The sequence below is a fragment of the Pelodiscus sinensis genome, chromosome 7 (genome assembly GCF_052426305.1).
Source record: "Pelodiscus sinensis isolate ZL-2025 chromosome 7, ASM5242630v1, whole genome shotgun sequence".
In the NCBI taxonomy this organism is placed as follows: domain Eukaryota; kingdom Metazoa; phylum Chordata; order Testudines; family Trionychidae; genus Pelodiscus; species Pelodiscus sinensis.
In genome coordinates, this window is record NC_143058.1 from 40,147,211 (window position 1) to 40,163,393 (window position 16,183).

The 16,183-nt window shown below is 40.1% G+C and overlaps 1 protein-coding gene across 16 annotated transcripts in view; it reads left to right on the top strand.

Annotated features, from left to right (window-relative positions):
* Positions 1 to 16,183, top strand: part of B3GALT1 (beta-1,3-galactosyltransferase 1) — a 377,442-nt gene that overhangs the window by 164,456 nt on the left and 196,803 nt on the right. For all 16 annotated transcript variants that reach the window (XR_016350045.1, XR_003086697.3, XR_016350044.1 and 13 more), the window contains one exon: positions 4,379 to 4,532. The gene's annotated coding sequence lies outside the window, so the exon portion shown is untranslated. The remainder of the gene's footprint in view (positions 1 to 4,378; positions 4,533 to 16,183) is intronic.

Consider the following 16,183-nt stretch of genomic DNA (forward strand, 5'->3'; position numbering starts at 1 on the left):
GTATCTAAGTACCTTATGGGAAAGTCCTATAATATTTCATATAAAGGAACAGTCTTCCTAAAGAATTTTTAGGCTATCTTATATAATGTAACAGAATTATACCCCTGCTAGAGGATGTTTTATAATTGTTGTGTGTGAAATTTAGAGCTCCATTCCTTTCATTCTTTTGGTTTTTCTCTTAATTATAGGATAGTATCTTGAGAATCTAACTTATGGTATAATAATATTGACCTTATTCTCACTAGAAAATAAGTTATCGGAATTATGAAAGAGCCAGGCAAAGCTGATATAGCCAAATTGAACATTCTGATGGAAAAATAAAAAATAGGGGGTGAAGAAAAAAATTAGAACCCAAACTATGAGTATTTAGGAACGGCACTTGGCAGGTAGAAATATCACACGGAGTAATGGCAGGAGAACTTCTAAAGAGGCAAAGGGTTATGTAAAAGTTCATTTGCTTATTTGAATTTTTACCTTCCTTCCTCAACAAGCCTGGATTGTTCCCCACACCTAAAAATTCTTTCCCTTCAGAGGCCCAGTTTTTGTGCTGATGCTGCTTTCTAAGATGGGGATGCCCAGTAATCTGTTACCACTGATGGCTTCACAGCTCAATGGGGCATCTCATCTTCATTCCAGGTGCTGGATGAGGAAGGTTTCCCATCAGGGGCCTAATGTCCTTCTTCCCTATTGGGCTTCAGTCGAATGGCAGCCTCTCTGTTGCACACCTCTGACACTTTATTCATGTTTAACATGCTTTATTGTGTGCTCCAGAACACAAAACGATTAATATTAGTACCATGGATCCCACAACAGCTAAGACAGAAAAAAAAGATAACTGGGGTAACGAGGAGGCTGGGGTAAATCAACTAATAGACTGCAGTGACAGGGAAAGACTTGGGGTACTGTATGCAGCAAATGGAGGAGGAAGATCCTTAGCTGATTTTATTCCCTGAGTATTAGAAAAGATTTGGTTCATGGGATGGAAAAGTGTTCCAGTTTATTCTTATTTTAACCATACCAACTGAACATAAAATGTTACAGACAGAGCATAAGTTACCATGGAGATTGCTTGAAGCAGAGATAGCTATAGTGAATTTGTTTTTGGACAGGGACAGGATTTAGGAGTGGGCTGAAAAATAGGAAAGTGAGAATCAAATTAGTCCAAAAAAGATTTAGGCACAATGGCCTGGAAAGCTTGTTTTTGTTCTCTTCCTAGAACTGTTTTATGTCCTTTATAGTTCTCCCTTTATCTCTGCCACTTCTGACAGTGATGCATTAGCCACATTTTAACAAGTGGTGCCTTCAAAAAATGCCCCCCGCTTTAGTCTATCATAATCTCTGTGAGTTAGGGTTTTATACTTTCTAGAGAGAAAAGTGAGGCTCTAGGGTATTTATTCATTTATGTTCCCAAACAATAATGCTTTTCATTTCAACCAGAAGGGGGGGGGGGGGAGGGGAGCAGAAATAACCACTCTTCAAATAAATTTGCAAAAAATGACCTTTGCTGGAAATGTGTATGTCTTGCTTTGGTAATATATAACTGAAGTGTTGATGAAACAACCTGAGAGTTCTCCTTGTGTAGTTAGAATGGGGCAGGACTGAAATAAAGTTGTTTTAGGTGTTTCAATTTTCCCTCTCTAAGCTTTTTTTTTTTTTTTTTTTTTTTTAATACCAGCCATTTGCTAATCCATCATTCCATCTGATCATCTAATCCATTCAAAAAGCAAAACTGTTTTTTCCAGGAGCGGTTTTGTTAGGCTTAAGCATGAATACACTCTGATTGAGATTATTTAGTTTAGTATTTGGAGATAAGAGGACTCCATGAATGACAGGGAAATGTTCCTAATAATGTGGTGGTGGCATTTTCCCAGTGAACTGATTATCAGCAAAGCACATACCTGTTTCCAACTCTGAATAGTTAGCTTTGTACAGTGCTTAAAAAAAAAAAATCAAAGCTCATGTAAGTGCATAAATACAAAATATATTTTAAAATCTAGAAATAATCTTTCTACTTGCTATGCTTAATTTCTGTATCCTTGCAATCATTAAAGCAAAATGGTTTGCTCTTTCAGTATGGAATCCTAATTTCCCAACAAAAAGGAGAGGAATTTTCCTCCCTATTGGAATATGCCTTAATACTCTACGTGCCTGAAATTTCTTCTGTCTGGTTCCAGTTCCCAACTGTTAATTGCTTGTGTACACATCTGTCTGACATGAACCATACATAATCTTCAAGATTTTAAATGCCCTTTAGTCAACTGTACTGATACGTGTTCCCAGTACAACAGGAATTAGCTTTGATAGCTTCCTTTTTTAGTGCATGTCTCTTACAGCTAAATAAAATTAACAGTAACAGGTGGTTGTGTTGTCAAAAATATATATACTTCTCTTCTCTAGTCTCTCTGCTTCTGGGATGCTGTGGGGGTAGCGAAGATGACAGATGGCTTCCACAAACTAATCACAGATAACATGATACTTTGGTGTAATACGTGCATTTTCAGGCAAATAATGAAGTAGTTTCATTTAATATCCTCCCTATGAAAAATTGGACAAATTAATGGAATGTGGCATGCTCTAAAAATGCATATTATGCCCTAAATTATATTAAAATGTGATTAATCATGTCACTATGCAATACACAATGCACAAGTTATTTGTTGGTAGAGATTTTTGATGTCTGTATTTATTTCAACAAAATCTTTTGATAATTTGACAGAGGGTGACAAAAAATGTCAATCCAGGCCAAATTTTGCTCCTTTTTAACCGGAGTTCATTTTAGATTTAAGATATGATTAAAATAATATTTCTATGTACCTCTGAGCCACACTGACCACGGAAAACCACCAGTGCAAACTTTATGGCATGCCAATCTATACAGGCGTATATTTTTTCACTGCAATGGGACTCTAATTACTGGTCTTAATTTTTACAAGTGGTTTAAATGGAAATATCCATGATAAATTTGATAAATTTAAGTGCTGGTATTGCAGGAAGCATTTAGACCAGTATCAAGGTCCCAAGGAGCCAATAAACTTTATCATGAACCATTGGAACAGGATTTGGCCATTAATGAAGAAATTATTTTTAAAGGTGGAGGCTGTTTTAGGGAAGGTGTCTGCAAATTTGAACTTGTAAATCTTATATAATTTTTTTAGCATCTGTACAAAACTCTCAGTTTTAAATTTTATAAAAGATCTTATGGGAGTTTCTTATTTGTTATTGAATAAATGTTTAGAAACAAAACCCTGATTAAAACCCCCCTGTATAGGTATTTAAAACCATCTTGGATTTAAAAATGAAATCTGAAGAGGAGGAATGAGATGTTGGGAATAGCTAAAGAGGCAAATTAATAAAGTAAAAAATACCATTTTAATTTGATAACTCATGTTTTTTGATGCATGAGTTTGATGCTGCTTGTATGAAGGGAGAGGTGAAAGCATGAAGAATCCAGGATAGAAGATGGGTAGAAACAAGGAAAGAGGCAGAGGATGAATCGTGAGAGAAAAACAAAAGGAATGAACAGAGCTGGATACAGATCAAAGGCCTGATCCTGCAATTTGCAATTTAATGGGTGGTCCACTGTGCCTGAGGAGCTCCATTAAAATCAATGAAATACGTATGGGGGGGGACATACATGGATAAACTTAAAAAACCAACAAATAGTCTGGCAGCACTTTAAAGACTAAAAAAACATGTAGATAGTATCATGAGCTTTTGTGGGCACAGCCTATTTCTTCAGATGACCAGAGTATTGGATGACCAGAACCAATAATATTCTTGGTTCTGGACATCCAATACTCTGGTTATCTGAGGAAGTGGGCTGTGCCCACAAAAGCTCATGATACCATCTACATATTTTGTTAGTCTTTAAGGTTTGCCAGACTATTCGTTGTTTTTTAAGTTTTTCTTGTTACAGACTAACTCAGCTACCCCTCTGAAGCTTTTATACATGGATAAGGCATTAATTCAATCAGCCTGTGGCTCTATTAAAGCTGACTGGTCATTCTGAAGGTATTGTTTGCATTTCTCTGCAGCAGTCTAAGAGTAACTTGCCTGTAGGCAAGTTGTTCCTTTTTCTATAAATCCCCACAATTTATTTTATGAAACACTTCTATTATTATTCCTGCATATCTCATTTGCTGCATTACCCTACCAAAGGAAACAGTGTGCATTGTATTACTCAAGCGAGTGGGTTTAAGCTGCTTACTCATATAAATTACAATAGTGTTCACATGTGTTCTTGTTTGACATTAGAACATGGGCCTTGAAGCGCTCTTCGCATCCTGCTACAAATCAGTTTTCATGCAAGATACATGAATAATAATAAATAAAAACTCTGGCTTATCCCTAAATAACTTGTGGCTATTTCTCAACACAGGTTTATCAATATGCAACCAGCAGTCAGATATGAGGTGGAGCAGGCGAGATGAAAAATGGCACAGAATGAAGAAATGTGAAACTATGGGTATGGCACAGCTAAGTAAAGAAGGGCAATTACTGAATAAAGAAAAACAGAACATTTTCTAAGTCAGGTAAGCAATTTAGATCATTATATATTGAAGTGTAGGGCAACTGAAGCTTACTTTGATTTGGCAAGGGTTACAAGGATAACACACACAAGCACAAATAACCCTAACTCCAGCACCTGTGTGCACTGTAGTATCACATATGGAATGGAAATGGAATAGTGCTGAGAAGCATACCAGTTTAAAATGACCATTCAGCCAAGATTCCCAAGTTGTATTTACTATTAGTCATGTAGCATATCAAAATACACAGTAAAATTGAGAAAACAGAACTCATGGTTATGCAACTATTGTATTTATGCAAACATGTAGCACTTCATTAAAATTATCATACACTGAGCCATTTCTGCATCTGCTTTAATATATTCACTTGAAATTTCAGCAAAATACCTATTCCTTATTTAGATACCAGGAAAGATTAATAGCACTACATGAGGAGATATAGTGTTAATCAATTAAAAACTTGAGACTGTCACAGGGTAAAATACCAGGTGGCAGAAGATGCTACATGGAATTGCAGTTGATGGCACATTATTGTTTTGTATTTCTTTGGGGAATTCAATAAGCCCAAAGCAGAACTGAACACTTTCAAGGTGTTAGTAATCAGTAGGCACAGCATTTTTGATTATAGCAATAAGATCTGGGGGCTGACTGCTGGGGGAAATTGAATATTAGAGACTGGGATGCATGCTATAGCATGCTCCAACTACTGAACTGATAAGGTAATGAGAGTTGGGCAATTTTTTTCCAGCAAAAAGTTTATTTAAAAATGTAGTTTTGGACAAACTATTTGCAAATTTGGGTGCTTTCAGAGAATGATTTTTGCTCAAAAAATGTGAACATTGAACATTGAACAACGAAACATTGAACATTTTGATTCAAAGCAGCACTTTCTTCAGAAATTTAACTAAAAAACCAAGGAGACAAGCACTCAAATGACATACATTTTTTTCCAATTTAAAAAATCCAATTTGAGTGAGAAACATGAAGCTTGATACTTTGGGTCAGCCCAACATGAATTTTTGAGGAAGAGTTTTTGGTTCATCCAATGTACTGAACAGTCAATCTGTCAATCTCTAAATATAGTTCTATCAGAGACATTTAAAAAGGAAGAAATTAGCAATAATCTAAAAGTCCTATGAACTATCCAAAAGAAATCAGAGCTAGAGAATAGCATGCATAATTCTATGCACAATGCCATAACTCAGTTGTGCATCAGATTTTCTGTGGTCATCTACAGAAAATGTTAATCCTATAATCTCGCTAAAAACTAGACTCCAGATGCACAGCTGTAACAAAATTGTTTAAAGACTAGCTAGAATAAGAATAGAATAAATTTACTAGAAAATATTACATATTGAGCAAAAGTTCATGAGAGATATAAAAGAAGCAGTTTCAAAATAGAAAAGAGCAACTTTTGTTTGCCTACACGAGTGCACCTTAGATTTAAGATTTAAATAAGCAAAATAGCTCTGTGTCCCTCTAAACCGGCATTCTCAGATCACATAATTCTCTCCTTCCCACTTCCAGGATGAAGCACTGTTAGGCCCATGTGAGCCAATTTGGGAAATCTGTATCTGCAATTCATTAGTTCTATTTACTATTGAGGGCTCTTTATATGACTGTCAGACAGGCCCTTTCAGAGAATGATAGAGGCCCAGGTCACTGAGTTTACAGGCCCCAGCCCAGCCCTAGCTTCTGGTCCCTGACATATCTAACTTCTCATCCAGAGGGTCATACTAAAACCAAAAGACTACATGAAAATGAACACTGGAGACATTTATTTATTAACATTTAAGTCAGGATACCAATAGCATGTATATTAAAAATGTAACTTCAATTGTGAGTTTCCACTGCAAGCAAAATTCTTCATTTTATGAATGCTTTTCTGGCTTTGTTGTGTGCAAACTTGTTTATAATTGATGACAAATCTAATTTACGTGCAACATCATTCTTAATGTTAAGCATTGCAAGCCCATTCAAATGTCCTTGTACCATTGTAGAACGATGGTAGTTCTTTACTTGTTTTAACACATTGAAAGTGTATTCACCTGACGCCACTGATATAGGGATATTGACAAAAATATGTAATGCAATTGTGATGATAGGCTGAGGTTGAATATTTCTTTAAGCAGTTCTTTTGGCTTGCAGTCTGATTTAAAGTTGGTGGAATGTATATGTTTCAGGAAGGTGTTCTTGACACAGAGATCTCTTAAAGTTTCATTTGTTGCTAAGAAGCTCAAGTATACTAAGAAAGTTTCCATTTGTAGGGTTACTGATACATTGACTGGAACCAAACAAAGTCAATCCCCATTCAGAAAGAAAAAGAATGACATTCAATATGCGCTCAAGGAGCTTTTTCCATGTATCAGTTTCTGTGTTTTTCACACTCAGGAGTAAGTTTTCAATTGAACTGTCAGCTAGTGCTGTTTTACTAGCTGATTTCCATGTAACACAGTTATCTTGATGCGATACTAAAGTTTCATGTATAGGTATTTGGTCTTTCAAATCCTACTGATACTCCAACAGGATGGATCAGACAGTACTGATTCATTTTTAACAGTAATACTTCAAATGCAACAGGGTACACAGTACAGAGCCTGCTTTTCTATGCTCCAGCAGAGCCAGTCTCTTGTGTAGATCTCTCCATTTAGAAGAGTTTTTGTCAGCAGACAAGTAGGAAAAGCATGACTTTCAGCATTTTTCAGTATATTATATGGAATCTGAAAACAACTAACCTTGAGAAACGACTGCATTCAAGCAACATTGTTCTTATCAAGAAGTCCAATATCAGGTTCTGATGCCACTGTTGTTACATTGCATCCTGTGCTATTCATAATTTCTCGTTCTTGCTGTACAGCATCTCCAAGGTCCTCATTTTCTGCCCTCCTCATTTTCTGCCTCAATTTCTCTAAATTGAGCTTAGACTCTGCATCTATCACTACTGTTGACATTCCTGTCTCTTGATTAATGACCTCCTCATTTTGAAGCAGTGGCATTAAAATGTCATTTGTATGTACAAAGTTTTCATCATCTGAACTATCAGTATGGTCACCGTCTAATGGCTGAGGCATCTTTTCTACAAGAAATAATGTTATTAGCTTTAAACTCTTAACTGCTGCTTTACTCTGTTGCTTTTGCCATCTCTTACTTGCACCAATTTCAAATCTTCACTTCATTTTTATAAAAGGGTTCTTTTAAAACACAGTAAAACATAATAAATTATATAATTATGGTTGGGGGGTGTTAAGGCTATGAGGGCCATCGTAAATATTTCAAATTCTTGAAATTTTGTCTGCTAACATGTTCCCATTATTAAATTCCTCTAATAACAGGTTGTTATTATGAATATGTACATGGTACAATTGTCAGATTAGATATAAAGTTTATGAAACAACTAGAATTAAAAGTTTATCATAAAAAAGCCTTTAAAACTGGATGAAAATTTGAACCGAGCCTGATATGTTTATTGTATATGAAGACACATAAGAAAAAACAGGAATATGAAAATTTCCTATGCAGAGATAAACATCTAATTTAAAGGTTAAGATCATCCTTAGACCAAGGAAAATTGCTTTACATTAACAGAATTAATTATGGCTTTCAAAACCTCTAAACTATGCAAAAACTGTAAACAGTATTTCATAATGTAGAATCAAAATCACAGAAACTACTCCTGTCTACAGTCATACACAGATGAAAATTTGGATGCAACTGAAAAATTAGTGAAGGCCCAAGGCCCCACAATGATTTAAATCAATTTTTGCTGGTATATAGAGCTTCTTTTGTTATTTCTGTTATAACTGCAAGGTGTATAATAAATTGAAATGAGTTGGTAGAAAAAGGACAGAATTTGAGGCTTCTTTGTCTCCTGAGGTCTGGGGAAAATGGCCCTCCTGCCCCACAACTCAGATAGGACCTGCTGTCAGACAGTGGATTCCATTTTGGTTGTGAGATTTTTTACCTTGTCTGTTGTACAGTTACCTGCCTACTGAACTGAAATCCCAAAATGTAGTTCTATACAGTTGATAATAGAGAGCTGTTAACTCAGAACAAATGTATATTCAAATATAAATGTCCTAGCCAACATGCTAACTCCCACCTAGGAAAATTGGTTTGTCAAGTTGTCAGCTCACCTGGCAATAAGACCACCTGGTAAAGTCAGATTGTAGGCAGCTTGGCTTCCCGGAGGGGTTCCTCCTCCTCCGTGTCAGTGGGTGGCCACTCTGCCCCACTGCACTGTTCCTTTAAGCCAAGCCCCAGGTCTGTGTCTGGCCTTCCTTCAGGCGAGTGGCACACCACAGAGTCTGCTTATATATATGTACATAGGCCCGGCCCTGGTGGCAAGTCCACAAAGTCCCAACTGGGGATATGCCGAGCCCTGGTTCAGGGCATGGCAACAGACAAGCAAAGTCAGTTTATATAGAAAGGCCGGGCCCTGGTTCAGGGTGTGACAATAACAAACACAATTAGTCTTTACAGGATGGCCAGGCCCATGGTTCAGGGCATGGCAGCAACAACCACCGTGAGTTTTGGAGGCCCTGGCCCTCAGTCAGGGTGGGGAAACAAACAAACAAAGTCAGTTTAAAGGGAGGCCAGGCCCTAGGTCAGGGCATGGCAGCAAACACACCAGCATATCTTAAGGATAAGGCCAGGCCGTTGGCAAACAAACTCGGAGGCTCCTTGTTCAGGAGGGGTGCTGGCCAATTGCTGGCAGTAGTGGCTAGGAGGGTGAGACTACCACCCGCAGGCCCACCCACTCCACTGTGCCCCGGGCCAGGCCCTAGGAGCAGCAGTGCAGGCTGCTACGGGCTCAGCGGGGGCTCCAGCATGAAACTCGCTGGCCTTGGGGCCTCCCACTCACCCCCGGGCCATTTCCCTTCTCCCTCTCAGCTGGTATCTGGGTTTCTAGTGGCACAGGTAGAAGTCCATGGCAGGTTCGTCCCATTGGGGTCCCGGCGGTCCGGTCCAGTCCTCCACTGCTTTCAGGTCTGCTGTGCTCAGACCGTTTCCTGGGTGCAGGCGGGGTCAGGCATCTTGGCCAGTCCTCAGGGTCAGGCTCTGTCGAGGTCTTGGGCCAAGCCTCTGGTCTCGACAGTGGCCGCAGTTTCTCCCGGTTCCTGGGCAGGGGCTGGGGCACAGAACCAGGCTGGCCCTCTAGGTCCTCTCCGGGGTCTGCTAGGGTAGGCAGGCTGGGCCAGGCCTCAGCCTCCCAGGCAGGTAGCTGGTAGGTGGCCTCTGGCTCCCGGAAGGTTGGAGGACCAGGCCAGGCCTCGGTCACAGCCTCCCAGACCGGGAGCAGGTAGTCAGCCTTGGGCTTCAGGAAGGTTGGAGGCCCAAGCCCAGGCCAGGCCTCAGTCTCAGCCTCCCAGACTGAGTGCCCTGAGTAAGCCTCTGGTCCCTCTGAAGGCTCAGCCCCGACTGAGGCTGCTGGCTGGGCTTTTATAGCTCTGGCCCTGTCCCGTGGCTTCCAGTCAGGTGGCTGGGCAGGATCAGCCTCAGCTCAACATGGTGGTCGGAGGGGTTCCTCCTCCTCCGTGTCAGTGGGCAGCCAATCCGCCCCACTACACAGATCAATTGGGGAGGTTGATATTATAGAGCAGGGGTGGACAATAACATGGCAGTAGTTTGCCAGGGTTAGCTTCTGGCAGTCTACTACTGTTATATTTACCTTCATGGCTACAGGTACTTGCGATCACAACTCCCATTGGCTGCAGATTGCTATTCCCAAACAATGGGAGCAGCAAGAAGTGGCATGGACTGGGACACCACTTCCTGCCTCTCCAATTGGCTAGGAACAGCAATCCATGGCCAATGGGAACTGTGATTGCTGGTATCCACAGACATGCAGGTAAATATAGAGGAGGAGTGCCTCCAGGAGCTAACACTGGTGCACTGGATCTGACCCATGGGCCGGCATTTCATTTCCGCTATCATATTGGGACTTGAAGGTAGTAAAAGACAAGAGCTGACCTATCTGTATGAAGTATTTCTGTGAATTATATGTTACATAGAACATATGGCTCCTTGAAGAGGTAAACAAGAAGGTTCACCCCTTTGAGTGGAATTTAGGGAAAGGGTGTGTTTAAGCTACCAGGAGAGTCTGAGGAATCTGCACTGATTCTAGGGAATAGGCAGGGGACTGCATGGTGATAGCTCTCAAGATGGGTTGCTAAATAGATGGTCTACACTCCCAGAGTTTGCTGAGAAAAGGAGTGGTGCCTGGTCTTTGTTTTAACTCCAGAGGCTTAAAATATAGACGATCCAGCAGCTGGATCCCCTCACAACAATCTGATAAGTCATCAGTAGGGAGAAACTGACCAGATCTGTGACACTATGTATTACCAGTGTGAAGGCTATCCATCTATAGTGCCCTGTGCAGATAAAAAATTAGCATCTGTATACACAAAAATGAGTTGCTAATTTCTGAATCCACATCTGCGGATACAGACTCCAGTGGATATAAAGTGGATACCTGCAGATTTGCACAGCTCTACACATCTACTACCCAGGTGTAAGCAACCTAATGTCTGTTCTTTTAAAAGAAAATTTCTCCCTTGCTTTCATCTTCATTTTCCCCTCCTCAAGAGTTCATCTGGTCAGAAAACAGTATTTCTGTTTTGTGGGAAGTTCTGACATGTCAAAATATTCTTTCATTCCCAATCAGAATAGAAATTTGAAATTTACTACAAAATAAAAATTCTAAAATATTTTGGTTTGGAAACATTGATGTAATTTTATCCACGTGTTTCAGTCTGATGAGGTATAGAACCATAGAAAATTAGGCTTGGAAGAGACCTCAGAAGGTCATTTAGTCTAATCCCGATCAAAGCAGGATCAACCAAACTAAATCATCCCAGCCAGGGCTTTGTCATGCCAGGCCTTAAAAATGTCTAAGGATTGAGACTGCATCACCTTCTTAGGCAACTCATTCCAGGGCTTTATCACCTTCCTAGTGAAATAGATTTGCCTAATATCTCACCTAAACCTCCCTCACTGCAACTGGAGACCATTGCCTCTTGTTCTGTCATCTGTCACCACTGAGAACAGCCTAGCCTAGCTCTTTGGAACCCCCCTTTAGGTAGTTGAAGGCTCTTATCAAATCCCCCCTCACTCTTCTCTTCTGTAAACTAAATAAGCACAGTTCTCTCAGCCTCTCTTCAGATAAGTCCCACTTCAGGCCCCTCATAATTTTCATTGCCCTCCATTGGACTTTCCAGTTTGTTCACATCCTTTCTGTAGTGGAGGGCTCAAAAATGGAGACAATACTCCAGATGATGCCTCACCAGTGTCAAATAAAGGGGAATATCTGCTGGCAACACTCCTACAAATTTAGGCTAATATGTTGTTGGTCTTCTTGGCAACAAGGGCACGCTATTCACTTATATCCAGGTTCTCATCCCCTATGTTCCCTAAAGTGCACTTAGCCAGTTGGTCCCAGCCTGGAGCAGTGCTTGGGATTCTTCCCTTCTAAGTGCAGGACAAGGCACTTATCCTTGTTGAACCTCAACAGATTTCTTTTGGCCCAATCTTTCAACTTGTCTAGGTCACTGTGGACTATATCTCTATTCTCCAGCCGGTCTACCTCTCTCTCCAGTTTAGTGTCATCTACGAACTTGCTGAAGGTGCAATCCCTCCCATCATCCAGATGATTAATCAAGATGTTGAACATAACTGACCCCAGGATGGACATCTGGGGCACTCTACTAGCTACCAGCTGCCAATTTGACATAGAGCCATTGATCACTACTTGTTGAGCCTGATAATCTAGCCAGCTTTCTGTCTATCTTATGGTCCATTCATTCAATCCATACTACTTTAACTTTGCTGTCCAGAATACTGTGGGAGATACCAAATGTCAAGGTATTTCACATCCACCGCTTTTCCCCATATGCACAGAGCCAGTTATCTCATTATAGAGGGCAATTAGTTGGAAGAGAGGAAGATGATCAGGAACAGTCAACATGGCTTTGCCAAGGGTAGTTCATGCCTGATCAACCTGTTTCAAACTAGATTCCTTGAGGACCTGCTCCATGATTTTTCAAGGGCAAAAATGTTTTGTTTCAACTACGTTTTGATCGTAAGTTGCATTATATTTTAAATTACAAGTTTATATGATAAAAGTTTGTTTCAACTTTATTGAAATAAAATATTTTGATCATATTGAAATGAGAATAATTTTGGCATATCCCATCAAAAAATTCAATGAAGTCAATACATTCCCAGAGAACATTTCCAATGGAATCAGAATGTTCCCAACAGGAAGTGTCTCAAACTTTTTTCCCCCTCCACTCAGGGGCAGAGCTGAGTGGATCTTTGCTAGCTTTGCCTTTTCCCACAATACAGCACCTGCACTTTTTTTTGGCATATTGAACACATCTGGGTGACTGCCAGATTCTCACCAATTGCTCCCTTAACTCATACTGCTGAGGATGCCTAACACCCACAGCAGCAAAAACAAACTTCTGCTTCAATTGGCCATATCTACCTCATTCTATCAGACTCAGACCTGACCATGGTAAGCCTCTCATAGATGATCTCCTGTTTTTTTTTTTTTTTAGTTTATGATACCTGGGAATGAAGCCCCACATCTTAAATAATTTGGAATAGCCTGAATTCATCTTTGCACTTAGCAAAACTGATTGCTTTGAGCACATTAGCTAATCCCACTGGTCTGGTCCATGCACTGGTTCTCCGTTGAATCAAGCTTTCTTTCCTGATAGTCAAAGGCTCCCATAGGATTGACTCTAGGTACCCACGAGATCCTTTCCCACTGCACGCATGTTCTCTCATGCAACTATGTTCCACTTGAACAACAAAACTGTCAGTCACTGGCTCATGAGATTTTTGGAAGTGCAACTTTCAGAGTCATAAGAAAGAACTATACCCAAAACTAGTTTCTTAAACTTAGCGTTCACTCAACATTTCAGCACATGCACAGACAAAAAGCAAAACCAGAACATACCCGCACACATAAACAAAAAACCTAGAGACTAATCAAGCCACTTTTCCTCCATCCTGAGAAGGAAAAGAAATATTTTATTGTAGTTTCTATGTTTTTCATATATTGAAGAATACTATGGTAATGAAAGTCCCATTGCCTTTAGAAGGAATTTTACCTGAATAAAGACTGCAGGATTTGGCCCTTAGAATTACGGGCTCAGTCCTGCAATACAGATCTATGCTTAAATTTAGGAATGAGTATACCATTAAAATCAATGAAACCATTGTGAAGTTCAGAGTTAAGCATGTGCCTGAATGTTTTTCTGGATCACAACCAAAGTACCCAGTACCATGCAGATCCAAGCCACATATCTGAGTGGTCCTCAGATTTCTGGAGATAAAAATCTGGATTTATTTATAATGTCACATCATAGCCTGAGGTCAAGTTATTCTATCAGACTTTTATATTTTAAAATTAAAATAATCCTTATTCAGTAACTCCAGAAGGAACTGTGTTCATCCAATTGAATTTTTGTGGCTGCAAGTTCACTAGGAGAGAACTGTTCGTAGCTAAATACTATAGTGCCTCATAATAGCATTTTATTATATAAACAATTTAAGTGTTTACTTCTAAAAATGAATGGAGAAGCCAGGCTGCTTTTAAAATACATTGCTAAATATTTTATATATATGAACAGTCTGTTTTGTTTTGAGTCACCAAAGAGTCACTCGTGGCCAACTCCTCAAGTGCTTAAGTGACCAAGGATATGTATAGATTGCAATTGGGAATTTGCTTCCCAGCCTCTGTCAGGCCTGCTGATTGGGAGGAAGGGAGGACAAAGAAGGCAACTGCCCCAGGACCCAGCAATTCAAGAGGATCTGGGGCTCTGGGCACTGCTGCCCCTGCTGCAACAGTTGGATCCCTGTGCCTTTTAAATTGCTACTGAACTCCACGCACTCACTCCAAGCAGCATTGAGAGCAGCCTGGGCGAGGCTAGCCCTAACCCCATCCCTTCTACCTGAGGCCCCGCCCTTTTTGGTGCACAGAGCCCCCATCTCCTTGCCTTGCCAAAGGGCCCAGCAAGTCTGGTAATCATGCTGGCCTGGGTAGACAGATTTGAACTAGCTCTGCTTGAGTTAGTGCACTATACTCTGTAGAATGGGCAGAAGCTCAGGCTAGTCAACTGAGCTCAAACTATGGGGATCACTTTGGTTTGGACTCAGGCAATCGTCTGAGCAGCACCTTTGCCACAATGTCCACATTACCATTTTTAGAGCACTAGCTCAAGCAGAGGTAGTGGAAATCTTACCCAGCCCGGGAGGCATGCTCCCAGCTGCAGTGTGAATGTACCTAATATAGACATGCTATCTCGATTTAGAGCTCCGGAGGAATAACTTAGAATGTCCCTGGTGAGGGGCTATTTCAAAATAGCAGAAGTGGAGCATCTACACATGCCTTATTTCGAAATAACTATTTCAGAATAGGCGTTATTCTTCATAGAATGAGGTTTACAGAAGTCAGAATAAGCCATCCATTATTTCTAAATTATTTTGAAATAATGGAATTGCTTTGTAGATGCTTGCATAGTTATTTCGGAATAATGGCCATTATTCCGAAATATCTTTGCTGTGTAGACACACCGGCTACATCTACACTGGCATGATTTTCCGAAAATGCTTTTAACGGAAAAATTTTCCGTTAAAAGCATTTTCGGAAAAGTGCGTCTAGATTGTCAGGATGCTTTTCCGCAAAAGCACGTTTTGCGGAAAAGTGGCCGTGGCCAATCTAGACGCGGTTTTCCGCAAAAAAGCCCTGATCGCCATTTTCACGATCGGGGCTTTTTGGCGGAAAACAGTACTGTGCTGTCTACACTGGCCCTTTTGCGCAAAAGTCTTTCAGAAAAAGACTTTTGCCCGAACGGGAACAGCATAGTATTTCCAGAAAAGCACTGACGAGCTTACATGAGATCGTCAGTTCTTTTCCAGAAATTCAAGCGGCCAGTGTAGACAGCTGGCAAGTTTTTCCGCAAAAGCAGATGATTTTGCGGAAAAATTTGCCAGTCTAGACACAGCCGCCCTGAAGCAGGGAGTAGCTTACAGTTTCATGTCCTGATAGTGCAGGCACTTATCCAGGGGAATATCCAAATGAGTTCATAGCAGGATGGGACACAGACCAAGTATTGAGGCTAATATTTACATGTATAATTTCATGATTTATCTAAGATAAACGAATGGCCATAACATTTTCAGTGTTGTATAAACAACACATCATAATTTCCCACAACTTTTCAGAATCAGTCAGATTTATATCCCAATTCAAGTCAAAATCCTCTGCTTATGGACATCAGAACTGGTTGCTATAGAATGCCTGTGATGTCTCTAGCAGAGGGTTATTATTCAACGGGGAATAAGAAGTAGGAATGATTCAATTTTTTTGAAAATGTCTTCAGTAACAGTAAAACCTCCCCAAAGCTATGATAAGGAAAAAACTATAACTAGGGCCAGATTATGCAATTATTCCAAGTATGCCACTCCCATTAAAGCCAGTGGGAGCTTTAAATATGGATTAATTTATGGATCAGGTGCATTTTTGTGGCATATAACCTGCTTTATAACCCATTCATGAAATAGTCCAAAATGTGTCATTTTTTAAATGAACTATTAAAACAGAAAGGCTATGTCTACACTCGCGGCTTCTTGCACTAGTAATATGC